This window comes from Bombyx mori, chromosome 15 (assembly GCF_030269925.1).
Source record: "Bombyx mori chromosome 15, ASM3026992v2".
Classification (NCBI taxonomy): domain Eukaryota; kingdom Metazoa; phylum Arthropoda; class Insecta; order Lepidoptera; family Bombycidae; genus Bombyx; species Bombyx mori.
The window spans coordinates 5,127,807-5,149,198 of NC_085121.1; the positions used below are offsets into that span (position 1 = coordinate 5,127,807).

At 36.4% G+C, this 21,392-nt stretch overlaps 1 protein-coding gene across 2 annotated transcripts in view; it reads right to left on the reverse strand.

The window, feature by feature from the left end:
• Positions 1-21,392, reverse strand: part of Grf (nuclear receptor GRF) — a 131,691-nt gene that overhangs the window by 105,383 nt on the left and 4,916 nt on the right. Inside the window, exon 1 of one of the 2 annotated variants that reach the window (XM_062672318.1) lies at positions 11,991-12,017. The exons of the other annotated variant lie outside the window; for it this stretch is intronic. The gene's annotated coding sequence lies outside the window, so the exon portion shown is untranslated. Of the gene's footprint in view, positions 1-11,990; positions 12,018-21,392 lie in introns of those variants that run through there. 2 annotated transcript variants of the gene reach the window in all.

Genomic DNA, 21,392 nt, shown 5'->3' on the forward strand with positions numbered 1-21,392 from the left:
AAAAACGCGTTAGTGTGTTACTTTCAATTTAAAAAAAAAACATGACATCCAACCTTCGATCAATAATTATTATTAGTAGTATTATTGATCGAAGCATCCAACTAACATTACACGTACATTGACACAACGAATTCAACTGTAAGTTCGGATCTTATAAAATGAATTTTATTATGTAATATGTTGAAATTCTATTATACGTATCATCAAAGCCACAGTAACAATAAGAATTATCGATGAATCACTTACTATCCCTTTGTCGCGAACAAAGAGGATTTTTCCTCCGTCTGGGCTCACAAACTTGGACAAACGATTAATCTCTCCCAGTGTAAGGGTAACCGAGGCATGTCATCATCTCGCTGATAGATGTGATGACGTGACACAGATAGATTTTATCACGCTGCCATATTTCAGGTCAGTAATTCGGTAGCAGAACTTTATGAAATTCGCCGGGAAGATACTTAAATGGTGATTCAATTGAATCAAAAATTCAATCAATTTTCCAACCAAGGGATTTTGCTGGTGATTCTCCTTCGCATATTTTAATTTGTAAATGATTGTTCGTTATTCTTAGATTAATATTCTTCGTAGAGAAACTATTCGTGACAGGGAAGATCGAGGTAAAATGGCCGCGCGGGCGCAGTCCGACAAGGTGGTTCGGTCAAATCCGCACCACACTAGAGAGCCCTTTTCCACGAAGCCCTTCATGCAGCCAATGATCGGAGGGGCTGGAGAGATATTACAAGGAGTAAAATCCTGTCTAAATATAATGGTCACGACCCTCAGGAGTGAGGAAACGACGCGAGGAAGAGGAGAGACCAATATTCTCCAAAATCTTATATACTTTCAAATCTCGAATGGAAAATTATGTTTTGGGTACGTTGTTGGTAGAGTAGATTGTGAGCCCACACGGTATGACCACCATACTTCATATATCCACATTGCAGCTTTTCTTCCGTAGTCTTTTTTATTGCTTTGACGGTTGAAGGAGCTCTTTTTTTTCTATTGCTTAGATGGGTGGACGAGCTCACAGCCCACCTGGTGTTAAGTGGTTACTGGAGCACATGGACATCTACAACGTAAATGTGCCACCCACCTTGAGATATAAGTTCTAAGATCTCAGTATAGTTACAACGGCTGCCCCACCCTTCAAACCGAAACGCATTACTGCTTCACGGCAGAAATAGGCAGGGCGGTGGTACCTACCCGCACGGACTCACAAGAGGTCCTACCACCAGTGAAACACTTACGAACTATTTGTTATTAAGTAGTTACTGGATATCACTAAGTGAATGAGGCCGCACACCTTGAAACATAAGGTCTAAGTTGAAGGCTGTTCGAACCTTCAAAATGTCTTATTATTCTTATTATTTCACGGCAGAAACAGATCGGGTAGTGGTACTTACATACTTGGGCTCAGAAGACGCGCGAACACCAATAACTACGCAAATTAAATTTTTTGCACTTTTAATATTTATTACGCGATGTAATTCATTCATCATGGATGGATTTGTGAACTTTTGTTAAGTACACACGCTTTATCTTACGATTTACTGGTACCTGCCACCGCGTATTGAATAGCGTCGTAATCACATCCTATTTCCTACATTTCTTTTTTTGATTTTGAAGTCGTCGTGGCCTAAAGGATAAGATGCCTAGTGCATTAGATGGTCTCTGGTAACCATTTAACACAAGGTGTAAACAATAAAAAAAAAAATAACATTACTTAGTTACCTATTGCAATAGGAAATTAATTTAGGCTTTAATAGTACGTGGGTGCTTAAATAGCCAGTGAAATCTATGGAGGCTTTTGCGGAGAGATTTTATCATGATTTAGCAGTTTATAGCCAGCCTGTGGGAGGGTTTTGCTTTGTCTATATCACGAAAGTCAGTACAAATTATGTAATTAGTTTTAGTCTTTTCGTATACATTGTAGCGTGCAAGTCAATCGAGTCTAAGCATTTAGAAAGAATCTTGAGCAAGTTGAGCACCTGTCTTTTCTGATGATGACGAGCAACCCTATATGCTTATCATCATGGTGGACCTTACGCTAACTTTGTAAATAATAAAAAATACAGAGAAGTTGTGCACCTAGATACAACCCATCAGACACCCGATAATTAAACAATAAATCAATGAGTGAAAATCAATTGAAGTCGAGAATATATCTTACGTTAATTTAATATCCATTGCGTCAGAAGTTAGAAGCTTCTCTCTCTTATGCAACATTTCCTTGACATCGTCTTGACGTCTGCTCTGAGTGTAGTAGTAGATAATTTATATTGTGTGCGGCGTACATAAATAAACGCATTGCAAGATGCACCGCGCTAGTTTCAGCAACAGCTGTAACCGGCCCGAGCGCTCGGGGTCAATGCCCACTCGTATTTTCAACATATGCCGACGTTTTCCGCGTTCCTCGGAAAGCGCCCGCTTGTCATCCTTCGGGAATCTTCGGCTTTCTTCGGCCGAATCGAGGTTGGGTTGCGTTTTTTTGTCTTTCGAGTGCCTTCTAGATTTTGTTTACTTACCGAATTGTGTTTAATGTTTACTTTATCGCGGGCGGATGATGGCTTTTAATGGAGTTCACGATACTGTATTCTCGTTAAGGTACGATGGACTACATAAATAAATGCTTTTGTTTGTTGTTGTAACGATGAACGGTTTTGGAACGATAGCGCGAGTAATTGATGAGCTTACCTATTGTTTAAGGTTTTTTAGTGGAAATATGATGTTCATTTTTACTATAAACAATTTGTCAATACAAAGTTTAAAAATATTCTTGTACTCAGCATTCGTAAAATCAATATACAGTGAAAAGAAACATGTAGACCCGGTGCATGTGCAGACAGGAAAGATTAAAACAAAAATATTATGACAACAACGGTCCGTGTTTATTCAACAGTGGCTGAGAACAAACTGGAATTGTTGTAATGAGCTCTTAACCAGAGACCTTAACATTGGAACACGACGAAGTTATGTCTTGGTCAATTTGAGATTAATTCAGTTAAATATTTTAACATTTTTGTGCTTAATATTAATCAAAATTATATGATTATTAATTATTTATCAATAACATTATACTTCTGCCGTGAAACAGTTATATGTTTCGGTTTGAAGGGTAAAACAGCTATTGTACTATAAATCTGAGACTAAAAACTCATATCTCGAGGTAATTTACGTTGTTGATGTCTATGGGCTCCGGTAATCGTTTCACAACTGGCGGGCAGCGAGCTCGTCCAGCCATAAAAAAACCTTCTTTATTCGTCAGATGAAACTTTAGCATGTTCTCCTGTGAATTTTATATTTATGATTAAAATAATCTTATAAAATACACGATGCGGCGTCTTATTTCTTGAAAATAGCGAGGATTTATTTATATGCTCGCCACAAAATTATTGAACTCTCTCATTGTAAATTTAATTGTCAATATATGAACTTGGATGAATAATTATTTACGTAGCTATAGGATGTATTTCATCGGTATCCATCGGTATGTTTTTTTTTTCTCAGATGGGTTGACGAGCTCACAGCTCAACTGGTGTTAAGTGGTTACTGGAACCCATTGACATCTACAAGGTAAATGCCCCACCCACCTTGAGATATAATTTCTAAGATCTCAGTATAGTTACAACGACTGCCCCACCCTTCAAACCGAAACGCATTACTGCTCCACGGCAGAAATAGGCAGGGCGGTGGTACCTACCCGTGCGGACTCACAAGAGGTCCTACCACCAGTAGAATTAGTATTGATTATGTTATTTTTTATAAGCAAATAGATTTTTTTTGTCTTTTGTAGATTTACTAGCATTCGGTCTACTTAATAGAGAGCAGTTACCGTTATGGATTTCAGCAATACTAGAGGAACAGCTTAGCCGTTGCCTCACATTGAGTATCCTCACTTAAATCTCGGAAAGCCTAATCTGTTTTAGTTGCAACAATAAAACTCATATGTTATGACGACATAATACCCAATAATAAGAGACGACGGCTAGACTCTTGAAATCTCTTCGTGCCGTGATTTATATGCATTCCATTGTCTGAAGTTGTCTTCGTCCGTTTCAGACTAAACATTGAACACAAATACTTCATTTTAACCCTTTGAGCGTGAATCCTCGATAGATCGACTCTGTATTAATGCGTATAAAGTGCGAAGCGACGTAATACCGAGTATTGAACAGTTTGATTATAGGTATTAGGTGTCGTATACCTAATACCGACCTGTACAGACGTGTCTTAGCGCGCGCATGTATAACGTTTTTAATGAGCAATTTAAAATTATTTTTCTGTGAATTTAGCTTTGATTTTTGTATTTTTTTTAAGTTAAAGTTTTTTATAAGTCACTTTTTTCAATGACCCTTTAGCAATTTTTGTAAAATATATAAAAATAAGCTCAGTACTAGAAGGGTTAAATACGCCCTATGTGATCACCATTGTCTATAAAAACTGATCATAAAATATTTTTGACTTTTTATTTTAATTTTTTTTTTTCACTACTGAAAATTACACAATATGTTTGTAGTGTGTATTGTATGCCTGATCTAAATCTCTAGAAATAGTAAATCTTGGAACTACTACGTGTACTATCAGATCATCTGCCATAAAACGTCATGTACTAGAGTTTAAAACAGTGGAATCCATACACGGCGTTCCAAAGACAAAAATTTGCTTAGCCATCGAGATTTCTTGTCATCAATGAGACGTAAGCCAATAAATAATCTTCAGAAAAAATAGATCAGAAACGCCTAATAAGGCGTATGTTTAGCTATTTATAAATAAATGCATAGAAATCGTTAGGATGACTTCATACTCTTTGTCATGCATATGAATATGGTCATCGAAGATATGTCAGACTGATTACAATAAAGAAAAGGCTGTATGAAAATATATTCATTATTAATATATAAAATATTTTATTATTTTCCCGATTCCCGACACGAGAACGAAGTCCTTTGGAAGTTGCGGAAACGGCGGTTTTCTTCTTCTCTAACTGGATTACATAACTTAGTTCTTTGCTTCGAAATAGGCCGAGTATAGTATATATAATCTATAGTATAGTAGTATAGTATAAACCCGTGGTTAAGAATTCACTTTAAGATATTTCTTAGTACTGGTGGTAGGACCTCTTGTGAGTCCGCACGGGTAGGTACCACCGCCCCGCCTATTTCTGCCGTGAAGCAGTAATGCGTTTCGGTTTGAAGGGAGGGGCTGCCGTTGTAACTATACTGAGATCTTAGAACTTATATCTCAAGGTGGGCGGCGCATTTACGTTGTAGATGTCTATGGGCTCCAGTAACCACTTAATATCAGGTGGGCTGTGAGCTCGTCCACGCATCTAAGCAATAAAAATAAAATAAAAAAAGTAATTTAATTCAGTCATACTAAAATTTAGTAGAATTAATATGAGAATTTGTTTTCACATTCACTTTAATTCTTTCAAATTAGTCTATTTTTGCTATCTAAATATTTCGTGCTAAACTTACATCAACTTCTGATATCTTACCTACAGCGCTAAGCTACGTCAGCGAATTTCAATGTCAACCGAGGTCACACAACCAAAGAATACAAATAGCTTAGTTTACAACCTAGCTGTGTCCTTGAACTGAGTTTTGCATGAAGATTATTTAATTTTATAGTTCACTAGGTGTGGCCTACAGTTTCACTCGCGTTGAATCTGTGAACCAATATAATAATAAACACATGTCATACTACCTTAAATAAAAAGTAGCACTAGCAACAAATTAAAAATATTTCAAATTTTATATAAGCTATTAACATTTTCCAATTTATCCTATCCTCGACTTATCGAAGTTGATATTGCCAAATTGAATTCAAAATTAAAATAAATGTATAATTCCATATTTGAATTTTAAAAATTTATTAGCATTTCAAAAAAATATTTATCGAGCAAAATTTTGCACCTACAAAAATTTGACTCTCGCAACGTGACGCTATTTATATGTAAAAATAACGGTAACCAGTGACCATACAAACAAGACCTACTCAAGACGACTAATATTGAAATTGAATTAACATATATTAAAATAATAACAAATTCAATATGCTTCCGTTATTCATATCGATGGACGCCGACGAAATACATCCAAACGTACAAAATTCACTCAAATTCATAATTATTATAATGAAATTTCATTTACAATAGTCAATAATTTTTTAGTGAGGATATAAATAAAACCTCGCTATTTTTAAGGAATAAGAAACCCCAGCGTGTATTTTATAAGATTATTTTAGAGAAGATTATTTGAGTTTCATTTGACATAAAATTAGAGTTCATTAACAGTAGAACCAACGAGGTCTTTCTCCGTTTTATCTCGTTTAATAGTATGCGAATAGTATGCGAAGTTTTAATACGAATTCTACAGATATATAAGTATTATAATATAGGTACTAAAGCCGAGTGTCAGTGTCACGTACGCTGCGCAAACGGCGAGCATTGTCACTCCTCTGTTTACCGGCCTTATCAATAACATGAGAATATCCGTACTACAGTGGAAGCTATGCTATAAAATTGACTCCATTGTTCGTTGTTTTTTGGTTCAATGTCTCCTAAGATTTTCTTGTTACTAGCTATTGATGGGTGGAGATGTTTTTTTATTGCATAGACGGGTGGACGAACTCACAGCCCACCTGGTGTTAAATGGTTACCGGAGCCCAGGTAACCATTTAACACCAAGTGGGTCCTACCACCAGTAATGATTTATTACTCTTGTAAGTCCGCACGGGTAGGTACCACCATCCTGCCTATTTCTGCGGTGAAGCAGTAATGCGTTTCGATTTGAAGGGTGGGGCAGCCGTTGTAACTACACTGAGAACTTATTTCTCAAGGTGGGTGGCGCATTTACGTTGTAGATGTCTATGGGCTCCAGTAACCACTTAACACCAGGTGGGCTGTGAGCTCGTCCACCCATCTAAGCTATAAATAAAAAAAGCCGATAGTCATCTACAACGTAAATGCCGCCACCCACCTTGAGATACGAGTTCTAAGGTCTCAGTATAGTTAGTGGAAAACTTTCAATCTACGAAATGAGACATCGAATCGCGACCATCGGAATGACGAGGCAAATTTTCCGAATTACATTTCGGCTGGCCTTGAACAATCCGTTGGCATCGAAAGTGTTTATCGCTTGAAACTTGCGAATAAAAACGGCACGGCGCCGCGCCGAACCGATGATCCGTGAACGTCATCGCAATTCATCGCGTGTATCTTTGTATAGAACGCGGACCGATTCGTCAGCGGGTTCAAGTTCGGGCGGACGACAATGAACTTGGCCGGCCATGACTCATGCATGCCACAGCCATCGGTGTTACGAAACCATAAACACGGTACATCTGCGAATGCGATTGCGGCCTGCGATCGAGAAACACGATACACGGTCCCCTCTACTTCTTGAAAAACGATAGATTCCTCGAATTTATTCAGGCCTTTTGTCTTATCGATTAAACTGATGTCTAGTAGGAATTATCATGATTTGAATTATTTGATTTATCATGATCCCTTATCTCCTTTTTACTATCGCACCTCCCGCCATCGGAGCAGAGGTCATCCATATTACCTGGAACCGGTGCGTTCATCGACAGTGCGTTTTCAGAGGTCTTTTTTGCCACGTACTATCCGGCTATGGAATGAGCTCCCCTCCAGGGTGTTTCCCGAGCGCTATGACATGTCCTTCTTCAAAAGAGGCTTGTGGAGAGTATTAAGCGGTAGGCAGCGGTTTGGCTCTACCCCTGGCATTGCTGAAGTCCATGGGCGACGGTAACCACTCATCATCAGGTAGGCCGTATGCTCGTCTGCCTACAAGGGCAATAAAAAAAATTATTTTATTAGAATGTAGATTAAATCCCCCATTCGCGAGAAACTGGAATAGCCCCTTAGGTTACCAGGGAATAGGGGAAAAAGATTAAATCTTTTCAAATTTACACGAATCGCTATTGCATTTTAAGCCGTCGTTTATTCTAATCTTCAAAGAAACGCCAGCCCGTCACGGATACATCAATTGATTATAATCACTGCAGCGCTACCGAACCATCCCACATGATAATTATGAAGATATTTGACCCTAAACGTTCAGATCAAAATCCTACTCATTAATTAATAAACTATTCGAATTTTTTGTTCTTCATTGTATTTTATTCTGTATTCTGTACGTATACCTTAATTTTAACTGCAGTGTAAAATATTTTTTATATTGCGCTTTGTCTCGAACTCGTTCTTCGTAACTGCCGTAGTAACTATACCTTAGAACTTATATCTCAAGGTGGGTGGCGCATTTACGTTGTAGATGTCTGTGGGTTCCAGTAACCACTTAACACCAGGTTTTTTTTTATTGTTTATGTGGATAGGCGAGCTCACAGCCCACCTGGTGTTAAGTGGTTACTGGAGCCCATAGACATCTACAACGTAAACATCTACAACCCACCTCGAGATATAAGTTCTAAGATCTCAGTATAGTTACAACGGCTGCCCCACCCTTCGAATCGAAACGCATTACTGCTTCACGGCGGAAATAGGCAGGGCGGTGGTACCTACCCGCGCGGACTCACAAGAGCTCCTACCACCAGTGACCTACCACAGTGGGCTGTGAGCTCGTCCACCCATCTAAGCAATAAAAAAAATCGTAAAACTAATTAGTATATTTACTGCAAGCCGTGAGCACGCACAGTTTAGATTATATATTATTATATTTTTGAAAATAGCTATCTCCTCAAAGATATCTCTATATTTTATACATAAACATATCATTATATTAGCAGAAATGAACACTTTCCAGTTCTTAGAAAGTGGTCGTTACAACACCGTTGTAGAATAAATAGAAAACCCATCTATTATAACAAAAACAACACACTGTTCATTGCTTAATCTAATTAATTTAATGGTCTATTATATCATTATATATTATAATAATTAACAAATAAAAGAGCGGACGGTTAGCGTGGTATGGACATGTGATGCGTAGAGAGAAGATGCATGTGACTAGGAGATGTATGGAAATGGTAGTGCAAGGTAGAGAGGGAAGAGGTCGAGCGAAAAAGACGTGGGAGACGTGAGAGAGAGAGAGAGGAGTGAGTGTTGAGCTGACGGCTGATAGAAGAGAATGGAAGAGAAAAATTAGATGTGCCGAACCCACCTAGTGGGATAAGGTAAAGAAAAAGAAGAAGAGGGTCTATTATATTTATTACTAAAAATCGAATCAAATCATACGTTTCGGTGAAGTTATACTTTCGGATATTCATTATTCCAATTCAATTAAAAATGGACGTCATGCCTCGAAGATATTTGAGATGAAAGCTAACTAGCTACCGCTGTTAAGATCAACATTTAACTAAGAAAAAGTGTCAAATCAAAGTGCCATGTCAAATAAAAAGTGTATATGTTAAATGTGTGAACAAGCTCATGGACCATCTGTTGTAAAAGTGAAGACGATCACTTTAAAACGTGAAGTTCAAATCTCAATAATTTTCTGTAAGGGCTGTCCTACTAATCAAACTCGAACGAAAGATTCCTTCGCGGCAGAAATAGTCATAATGGTGATGCTCATCAGTGTGGCCTCACAACATGCCCAAAAAGTGCTGCTACCCGATCTCCGGTTCATACCTTAGTCGTGTTTTACGATATCCATGGAAAGTTATAGGATGCTATTTTGAGATAAAACCACACAGCCAAACATTGTTTGTTTCATAACGTATTTCTAGTGTAAGTAGCTGTTAAGTTTTTTTATTTATTTTAATTTTTTGTTTGAGAAGTAGTAAGCAACAAGGAAAAAGTTATTCAACCAATCATAATAAGAATATCATAAAAACATTCATTCATCTTCAGAACGTTATATGGAGGTTTATAAATTTCGAGGAAACGGGCAGGCAGAGTTCAACTACAAACAATTTAAGAAAGTTCAATGATTCGCGTAAACGAAGTAAAGATAAAAAAAAACATCCATAACCAAGGAAATAATAGATTTCTATTTTAATCTGTTTACATATTATATCGTAAGTATACATTGTGGAGTCATTGCTCGGAGTTCATTGACTGCCACGATAAAGTTGAAACGGAATTTAGAATACGTCAGCTAGTGATGTCATTTTCAATGTCAAACTTAATGTACCGGTTTAATGTACTGGATTAATTTCAATGAATACACTTGTTTCATTTACAGTTTTAAAATATTAAATAAACAACGCTTTATTTATTAAAAAGAAAAAGGACCTATAGCCGAGTTGATGCTAAACAGTTCAAATAACCATAGATATCAGTAGGTGAATGCAGCCGCCCGCCTTCAGATTTGAGGTGTAAGACTGATTTCTGTAGTACAATGTCTATCCCGCCCTTCAACCATGAACGCATTATTACTTCGCGACGGAAATAGAGGTCGATTATGCAGGATTATTATAATTATTTGATTTATTTGAATAAGAAAGTGCCATCTAGTTTTCAGTTATAAATTGTTTTTGTTAATTTTGTTATAAAGTAGGCAAAAATTGGCAATACCAAAGTTTAAGTGCCGATTGAACGGTCTGAATAATTTCGATAAGTGTGAAACAAAATATTCTCACTTTGATTTTCATTTGAAGAATGTTTTTATTTTAGAATTTCTTTCACATTGCAGTATTTTGAAAACATTCGAATTAAGAATACGTCATTGTGTTGATAGTTACAATGTTAATGTTGCCGTACTGATTTAAATTCAAAATACTTATGGTTGAACAAACAATTTGAATTGAGAATGTTTTGGTAATTTAGAAATTTCGAGAAAATTTTGGTACTTGACTTTCGTTGTAGGTTCAATAAATCAATAAATACTTTTAGATTTTTAAGTTTTGTACGTGTTCGTCGCGTTGGCGCGTTGTTTATCTGATCAAATTTAAAAATCGGTACATTCGAACTCAACATCAGGAAAGTTTCCTAGTATCAGCAAAGTACGGCGTCAGTCGGTTCAACATATTGATGCATTTAGTAAACCTAGTTTCATAGTAACAACGAATTATTATAATACCTATGACTGTCAGTTCGTAATGTCACTACCAAGGTCAACGTTGATTAGGGCTGTGAGTTGAATGTCCTCAAGGAATTTCAATTATCCAGGTACACTGGATAATTGTACTCCAGTCGTCACGGAAAGTTTGGGGTACGTCGACGTATCACATACATGTCGATGTTTAATTAAACAAGGCAATCATGCGAGTTGCATTTAACGTGAAATAACAATATGTTTTACAACATTTACAATTAGAATATTAAGAGTGTAATTTTACATGTTTTAGTTTTGGCGGGCTTTTTGTCTCTGTATCACAGACTATTTCAATGAGTGTAGATTAGGTACACCTACATTTCGCCACAAAAGCAATAGAATCTTCGCCCTCACGGCTCAAGCAGAATCCCTAACAAATTGTCAGATTTTTTATATTTATTTTTTATTGCTTAGATGTGTGGATGAGCTCACAGCCCACCCGACGTTAAGTGGTTACTGGAGCCCATAGACATCTACAACGTAAATGCGCCACCCACCTTGATATATAAGTTCTAAGGTCTCAGTAGTTCCAACGGCTGCCCCACTCTTCAAACCGACACACATTACTGCTTCAGAAATAGGCGGGGTGGTGGTACCTACCCCTGCGGACTCACAAGAGGTTCTACCATCAGTAATTACGCAAATTATAATTTTGCAGGTTTGATCTTTATCATTTGATTTGGGATCAACTCTTCTTCAACACGACACAGTATAATTTTGGTAAAAAAAATATGTCTGAGCCTCCTCTATTGTAATTTATGAAAGCATTAAGTATTTTATTTAGTGACAAAATATGTATAAAACGAATTAGAACCTAATGATTAAGTAGAAAAATCAAAAAAGTTAACAAACTCAAACTTCAATTTAATATAAAGAACCCACCGAAGTCCCGCATGACATCCCTAATACTCGTTCTATATTGACCGAAAGGAAAACAAACAGTAATTAAAATGCGAAATTAAAATCGATACGTACCTAAGTTCCGATGACGACAACATCCGTGTTATTGAAAAAAAAAAAAAAAAATATCACTTCACAGATCACAGATCGCGTAAGACAAGTTTCCGATTTTATTAATCGGTTTGTACCGCGAGTGTGAACACAACGAGTATGAGCATAATAAATAAAACGCACGCGATATTCGGAGTTCAGTGGCGGCCGGCCACGGGTTCAACGACCGTCCTTAGCACAGCTGCGCGGAGCTGACACACGTATACGCGTCTCGCTCTGGCGGACATCGCTACCGTGTACATTTATTACCATAATATTCGAATCAATTACATACATACAATGTTTGTAGTGATCGAATTTGTAGCAACAATACTTTGTGGTAAGTTCGGTCTCGTGATTATAGTTATAGATGTTCATTGAACGATAACTTTGGCACATTTTGAAATAATAAATGGTGCGATAGTGCGTAAGAGCTTACTTTCGCAAACAATTGGTAACATTTGATAAAACAATACCTATTTTGGAGTCTTTAGAACTCAACGAACGACCGAATGACGAATAAGAAATAAATTATTTTTTTCGACGAACGCATTTCGTTGTCTTAATTTAGACAGTTTAAATTAATTCTGATATTTTCGGTGTCATGTATACAGAACATAAAAAGACGTAGGAACAGAACAGAACAGAGGTCCATTGCAACTATGAAATCCTTTAAGCATAAAAAATGCTCATCGTTAGCAATACGTGATCCACTTAAGAACTTACTTCGATAGTGACGTCACACACTGTTGTCAAAAAAAAAAAACTAGGAAAACGGGAAACCACGCACTGGGATAGTTCCATGTGAACGCACCTGTAAGCCGGTGAGACGATGAACTCTGAGACGCGGCCGCGAACCCGTGACGTCACCGTCTCGCGCGTGTCTATCCTTCCGCTAACACAATTTACATGTAACTGACGGTGATGAGGTGGAACAACGCTAAGTGGACGAATCGTGTGCGAAAACTTAAGTGCGGACCTCAAGCTTCAACCTTGAAATTTTGTTTTTAGAGCACAGTCTCCATATTTATCTTAGTGAATTTAATTATACTAATGTTCGAATTCAAACATATCCATAGACGCTCAAGATTCACTCGATTTAATTTATTTATTACATTTTCCTTTTCGATCGGTCATAGAACATTTTTCTTGTAAATGTGAAAAAAGAAATTGGTAACATAACGGAATTAGCAAAAGGTACTAAAATTTTGTATCTGTTTCTTTTTATAACTATGGAGTATTTTAGAATGAATAAACAATATAAAACTTAATTGTATTTTTTTGTGATATAATAAGAAAACATTTAAAGACCTTAATCTCTTTTAAAATTAATATTTAAAAAAAAATCTAGTTTATTATAAAAAAAATAACGTTCTTCTTACTGAAAGACCGACTACTTCATGATACTGAATGACACTGAAAAATAATCCTTTTTAAAAACTAAAGAGTTTTAAATAATAAAGGTTTTCTTTACATATATATTAATAAGTAAAGTTAACAAATGCTAAGTTTGTTTAAAAAAATTATGAAAAACTATTTTGTCGTTTGTCACATTCAAATCGATGATTTATGTTGAGCGTGATACGTCAGAGTACCTACGCAATACAACGGCTACACCATTCCGGGGCAATGATTCCCGACCCGGGTGAAGCCGGTCAACACACCCTAGCTCGTTTTCTGTCCATGCAAGTCATTACGTCGAAGCGGAAACGAACGACTTCAGTGATTTTAACAATTCATTTTCAGAGTGCTCAAATGAAGTCCTTTTTAATGCGAAAAAAGCTACTAGTGTTTACTTTTCACTGAAATTTAATGTGTTATTGAAAAAAGATGACAAAGTACATATATATTTTTAGATACTTTTACAATACTCTGATCATAGTAGGATTTTTTTTTTTTTTATTACCACGAGCTTCTGGCTCATTTGGTATTAAGCGATCATAAGAGTCCATAGAAATCACAACCTGTGAGTGTGGTCAACCACTTTGAGACATGAGGCCGTTCTCAATTCTGTTGAATATCAGCTGTCCCACTTTTTAAACAAGACGGCGTTATGACTTTGCGACGGAAAGAGTAAGTATAGGGCCATATGAGTTTGTAACACCTACATACGCTCACAATACGTACATTATCACTGGTAAATATGATCACAGTATATAGATCTAACACTCAATGCTGCTGCCCATTCTCCGACGAATCTCTTAGTCGTCTTCGAAGACACCCACGAGAAGAAATAAGATGGTGCTATTCTACCAGCCTGTTAGTCATTCAGACTATGGGACGGTAATCAAATTTAGACACTATCTTAAGATTTAAAATATCTATCTAATCTTAAATATGAGCATGGATACTAAATATTATTGGTGAAATAAACACGTATGTATACATAGGTTTATACGTAATATAAAAGTCTAGAAAATCCTTGCACACGTCTTTATAATTTATTATAATAATAATAAATAATAATGCTTCTTAGATTTATATTAGATTGCTCTACATTGTTGCAACACTAAAGTGCTCCGTGTCAAGCTAACATTTTACGACTTATAATTTTCATTTATCATTTTATTGCACAGTGTGATCTAAAATCTTTTATATATCACCATATTTCTCTGCCATTAGATACGTTTTTAGTGTAGATCATTTAAACTTTATAAGGATGACGTATTATCATATGTTATTTACTTGATTATGAGTGTATCCATTTCTGGTATCTTAGAAACATGTTTAACTCAAATAATTCAATATTTGCTATTAGGGACCACATAATAATAAGAACACTATGAATATAGTATTTACTTCAGTTTCCTACGAGTCGCAGACACTCTTCTAAGCTAATATTACGATTAAATGTCGACCACAAAAACTATAAACTATTAAAAATATTTGAAACAATAAAGTAAAAAGAATTAACGCGAGATTAAAACGTTAAAATCAGTTTTAATTATACACCCTGAATACTTAACGTTTCGGATTATAAGTATAAAACAAAATTAGGTTTCAAATTTCAGGTCGTCGATAAAGCCTAAAGGACATTTGGCGACCTAAAGTCAGCTTTTTCAAGTTGGGATCTTGTACCGAATTAAAATAATCCTTTAATACCCAACGTGACGAAGGTTGCTTGTAACAATGTGCCACAGTATATTGGGATTAACTGTTAATTCTAAATATTGTTGGTATATTTTTTATTGCATTATATATGTACAGGCCGACGAGGAAGCGTGGATGGATTCAGACGACGTGAGTTCATGACCTGCTTGTTGTTAAACTATTACTAGGGCTCATAGACATCATAAAGGAATGCCGCCACTCAGACACATGAGATCGAAGACTAAAGACTAACACTCAGATAAATGACTCGTGAAAGCATACAGTACGAATAAACAAACAAACAAGTTACTAAGTATATTGATTTATTATCTATATATATAAAAATAAATTGCTGTTCGTTAGTCTCGCTAAAACTCGAGAACGGCTGGACCGATTTGGCTAATTTTGATCTTGAATTATTTGTGGAAGTCCATAGAAGGTTTAAAAGATAGATAAATATGAAAATGCTCGGAATGAAATAAAAATAACAATTTTGTTTTTCCTTTGATGTGTACCCCGTCGGACGGATTCTTTTGTTTGTTTTAAGTTTATTTTATACAAAAGTTTAGGTCTTTTATTTATCCATTGAGGCACTACGAAGTCTGCCGGGTCAGCTAGTAATAGAATAAAATAATAATATGGTTACTTATATTATGAGCTGGCATGGGTGAATACCACCATCCCACATATTTCTGCCGTGAAGCAGTCCTGCGTTCAGGGTTATAGAGTGGGATAGCTTTATGCAATAATGTTAAAAGTTCAAACCCATGTCTTAGAGTGGTAGCATTCACGTTGTACTATTAGTGACCACTTCACACCAGCTACGTCATGAGATCGTCACCCCGACAGTGCAATAAAAAAACATTAGTATCGGGTCAATTTAATTCAGTACTAAGTGCAAAGATTTCCCCGACAAAATGGTGCGGTAAGTACTCAGAGTGCAGCGGACGCGGTGAAAGTGTGAAGCGAACGCGGAAGAGACTTCGCGGTTATGTTAAACGAACAATGTTACATTTAAACGTTTGCAAAGAAGCATTAGTTATTTTGCGATTCACAACCCGCCTATCAAGTGTGCGAGCGACATGATGTTAATCTATATATATACGTGTTAGTTACACTATTTATAACTCAAGAACGGCTGAACTGATTTGGCTGAAAATTGGTGAGGAGGTAGCTTAAAACCAGGAGAAAGACATAGGATAGGTAGATAGATAGACATAGGATTTTTATCATGTTCCCGTGGGACGTGACATAAAACGTGGTATAACAAAACGTAACTGATATGGAATAACAAAACGCAACTGACAGCTAAACGTAATATATTCTATGGTTAATTATAGTAAAATTTTGAAGTTGACCGTTTGATGTATTTGAAAAAAACCGTGTGGCAGAACAAAGTTTGCCGGGTCTACTAGTAAGTTATAATAGACAGCAGAACGTCCATAAGGACAATACGGTCACCAACTTTGAGATATACGGCTGAAGTCGCCATTGTCGAACAACGACTGTCTTTCCCTCATTCCACCTCCGGTGGTAGATTCTGCGAAGCACTGCTCTTGCTAGGTTCAGTGTTAGCATCACTCCGGTATGAGTCCCGTGAGCTCACCTACTACTTACGCTGAAATAGCCTCTCAAGGCTATCAGCTTGGGTAGGAAAAAAAATCCTCATTCCAGAATATATTGCTACTTCGGGTAGTAGGTGAGATGATACTTAGCTACGTTGACGTTCTGTATAAAAACCACCATATTGGTTTGGAAACACGCTGAATATCCAAGATAAATTAAAATTTTATTTACAAATTCAATTCTCAAAATAGCGAATAAAGAAAGTAAGAATATGCTGTAGATCTATATGTGTAGATAAGACAAAATAGTTCTGTAACTTGTTTGGATTTGCTTAGGGACCCATTTTTGTTTTCTTTTTATATATGTGGCTTCACTGCTATCGATAAAATAATAAGTTACCCACCATTTTTTATGAAAAAAATCAAGAGACAAAAAATGAGTAAAAGTCTAGAAATGTCAGTGAATATCCGTACATTTTGGACCACTAGGTAAACATTAGGCCAAATGAACACGACATTAATAATACATATCTATCCTACTGGTGGTAGGACCTCTTGTGAGTCCGCGCGGGTGGGTACCACCACCCTGCCTATTTCTGCCGTGAAGCAGTAATGCGTTTCGGTTTGAAGGGTGGGGTAGCCGTTGTAACTATACTTGAGACCTTAGAACTTATATCTCAAGATGGGTGGCACATTTACGTTGTGGATGTCTATGGGCTCCAGTAACCATTTAACACCAGGTGGGCTGTGAGCTCGTCCACCCATCTAAGCAATAAAAACAAAAAAATAATATAAAGCTTTGGATCTTACGTCTGATGACGTACATGCATTGGAAGTAAAGAAATCTAACGTGATAAGATTCTTGTTTTACTTTCTTCGGACAAAAACGATTTGAACAGTTACCTCGTGCGATGATGATCATTTCCGTTCCGAGAACTCTGAATGGCGCACTCTAACAAAAGTAAAAACAGTGCTGTTGCACCGTGACGTCAGCCGTGACCCTAACTAGCTGTATATGCTGTATTTTGACTCAGCTTGTTTAATGCTAAAACTAAATCGAAACATAAATCGCCTAAAACTAAATGCTAACTAATTACTGGTGGTAGAACCTCTTGTGAGTTCGCGCGGGTAGGTACCACCGCCCCGCCTATTTCTGCTGTGAAGCAGTAATACGTTTCGGTTTGAAGGGTGGAGCAGCCGTTGTAACTATACTGAGACCTTAGAACTTATATCTCAAGGTGGTGGCGCATTTACGTCGTAGATCTCTATGGGCTCCAGTAACCATCAGGCGTACTGTGAGCTCGTCCACCCATCTAAGCAATAAAATTAAAATAAAATAAATGCACCACAGATAACAATAAAACATAGTTTTATGTAAAAAAGTTTCTTTTTTTTTTTTTTTATTGCCAGTTTTTTTAATCGTAGGTATAATAACTTCATGGTGACATCTATGCGGTTCACTGCGGCAAAACTATCGGCCAAATGAAATGCAGTTACGTTCATTGAACTAAGCGCTTCCGTGTGCAAGCAGGAAGCCTCCGACACTTTCCCTTTTACCCGAGCGCAGCAGCCGACCTATAACTTTACCGACTTAAGAAGCGTCCGGTATAAATGAGTGATCGTTCAACGTTACCACTCCTGAACTCGTTCGGGTTATAATGTAGTTAACAAATGAGGTTAAGTGATGCTTCATATGAGGCAGCTGTTGAGCGTTTGAACCGAGCTTCCAACGGAGATAAAAGCTAAAAGAGCCTACAGAAAGCCTTTTGATTACATGCCAGACCACTTCCTTCAAGTTCGTTGGCCATTCACGCCAAAGTAATTGTTATTTTGCACGTATCGAATTATCTTTCCTAAAAATAACGGTATCCAGTTTAAATAGGGAATGTTCAACGCAGTAAGTACATTGCATTAAAAAAATAACCCCCTTCCTAAATATGAATTTCATGAATAATACATGAGTAATAACTAGTTATGAACTAATGAATATCTGAATAACGTTTGCAGTAAAAGTCGAAACAACACGAACGAATCGGTTCCTGTTACGCAAACAAGTTTCAAAGCAGTTAATTCTTATTGAGTAAGAAGTTTCGAATTCGCGTAGCGGTTCAGTCTAAGACAACTTGGCTGACATAATACAGACGAGGAGGCGCCTCCAGTTGACCTATATACCACTCGCGGACATTGACCCCGTAGCTGCGACTCGTGTGGCCGAATCGGAAAGGGGTGCCCGAACAATTGTAACTTGTGGCATCGGACACGTATACCTTCAACGTAAACAAAAAAAAAAATAACGGAGAAGGTAATTTATTTATCCATAATATATTTAAAGTATTTACAATTAATATTGTAATTTTTAGAAATAGTTCATAAATCACTTAATTTTAAACTAAGCTGCATTTAAAACAACAGACACAACGAAACTGTTATTGTATATACATTTTTTTTTTTTTATCGTATTGCAAAAAGCCTGTAAACGGGCGAACAAAAGAACAAAAACAAAAATAGGCAGAGCGGTAGCGATCGAAGCGAGTGCAGAGTTCACGATCGGCCGGCGACCTGCCGAAACTGGGGTGGGCCAAGTCTAGAGCCTTGCGGAACGCCGCGCCGGAATATCCACTGTTCGTAAATTGTAACCGTAATTCAGACTTTTTAATAAAACTGGCTTCTGCCCGCGACTCCGTCCGCGTGGAATAGTTACTTTGGCATAACGCTAAATTTTACGCCCACTTCATTTACGCCCAAATCAGACCAGTAGTTCCTGAGATTAGTGCGTTCAAACAAACAAACTCTTCAGCTTTATAATATTACTATAGATAAAACGTCTTATTCGAAATCCTGTTTTTTAAGTTACCGCAGTTTATAGACATCACAACGTCCTAACTTGCGTCATGAGCTTGAAGTCTCAGTTGCATTGTATAATAGCAGTTCAACTATTTAAATTCAATTAGAATGTATTACTGCTTCGCGGTAAAAATAGCCAGGAAACGGAAACTATACGTTAAATAAAATTAAAATTTTGATCGACTATTTCAAATTGGATGGCAGTATTCACATCTGTTCCGTGGAGCTCGTGTACTCAATTTCAGTAATAAAATGGCATGATCATACGAAAAACTAAGCACTTATTACATATGAAAATGTGGCTTATTAATAAATAAATAAAAACAATAATCCTGTTCGTCGGTAAGTATGGCTGGACTAAACTTATTTTTCAATAAAAATTAAAAATATTTGTTAATAAAAATTAAAAAAACGATGACCGACGTATATCTTAAAAATTTGACAGGATAACATCTGCCAGATCAACTTAATATATCAGAATCTTATTACGGAAGAAAACTAGAATAGTGATTTAATATTTATCAATTCATAATATATCAATGTATATGTTACAATTATCGATTTAAATGTTACGTCACTTCAGGAATGGTTGTTGAAATTTTATACCAGAAGATTTATTGGATATTCTCTGTAAATATTAATATACATTTACTTGTTACATTTCGCTTTAATCTTCAACAATAAGTTTCTACAATGTTTATACGTTGACACGGAAAGATTTGTGAAAACATTTTGTTATCACACGCATGTTTTTTTTTCTATTTAAGTGGACATGTCATTGCCCTTACGTACCTAGGTATTATCAACAGTTTAAATTTTTGTTAAGACTGGATTCATATTTAAAGAAATTTTTTAAATAATATTTGCTTGCTAACAAAAATAACTGCTTTTTTAATACGTGGCGAACATAATTACATACGAAAGTACACTTCACCGTTGTAGTAAAACAAAACACGTATGCTTGTCTGTTTTATTGTGAAATGAAAAATTAAATGAATGGTCATGACTTTCTCATATTAATGGTCATGATTTTAACATACAAAATGATCGAACAGAAAAGATACTCAAATCAATAAATATTAATGAAACAATAACGAATTGAATCGGTCACTTAATTTTGCAAGCGGAACCCTATAAACTTTTATCAATTCATATTATATACTTAGTTCAGGATGTAGGACATGAGAAACGTAAATTATTAGAAATACGTGAAACAATAATAACACGATAAGGAATAGAAACAGTGCCTACTGTATCTAGGGCAAGTCAGACCTTAAGAACACAACGCCATAGGAAATCATTAACCTAGTATTTCTGCGACGCTTTCAAATGCCTACATTTAATATTTAAAACAAAACGTTATACATAATTGTCGGTACAAGGAACCGTACAGAGAATAGAGCGCATGGAACTTACTAATTTAATCGAGGCGACTTAAATTTCAAGTATTTTACTGATATTTACAGGAGACACCGTTATCTCGTAATATTTATAGAATGGGACACTTTGGCTCAGACATCAATTAACTGCCAAATACTGCCCCACGGATGCTAATGAATGTATCAGAAAACATATGGGGATAATTTCGTTTTCGTAAATTAAAAATAATAATTCAAGAAAGTATTAACGTAAATTTTATGATTGGAATACTATTCTGTTTAAGATGGTGGACGCTAAGGAAATCGAAAGTTTACACGAAACTCGAATATCGCTACATTTAAAAATATTGTGTGTGTGTTTGTCTGAGTAGTTGCAAGTAGGGGAGCGTTGCTAATCTAACTGACCTATATAATGTGTTCGGTGAAAGACCTCGTAAACTAGTGGCAGTGCATTATTCCAGCAATAATACTCTATGATACGAGCTGTATACGATTATGATGCCTAACGC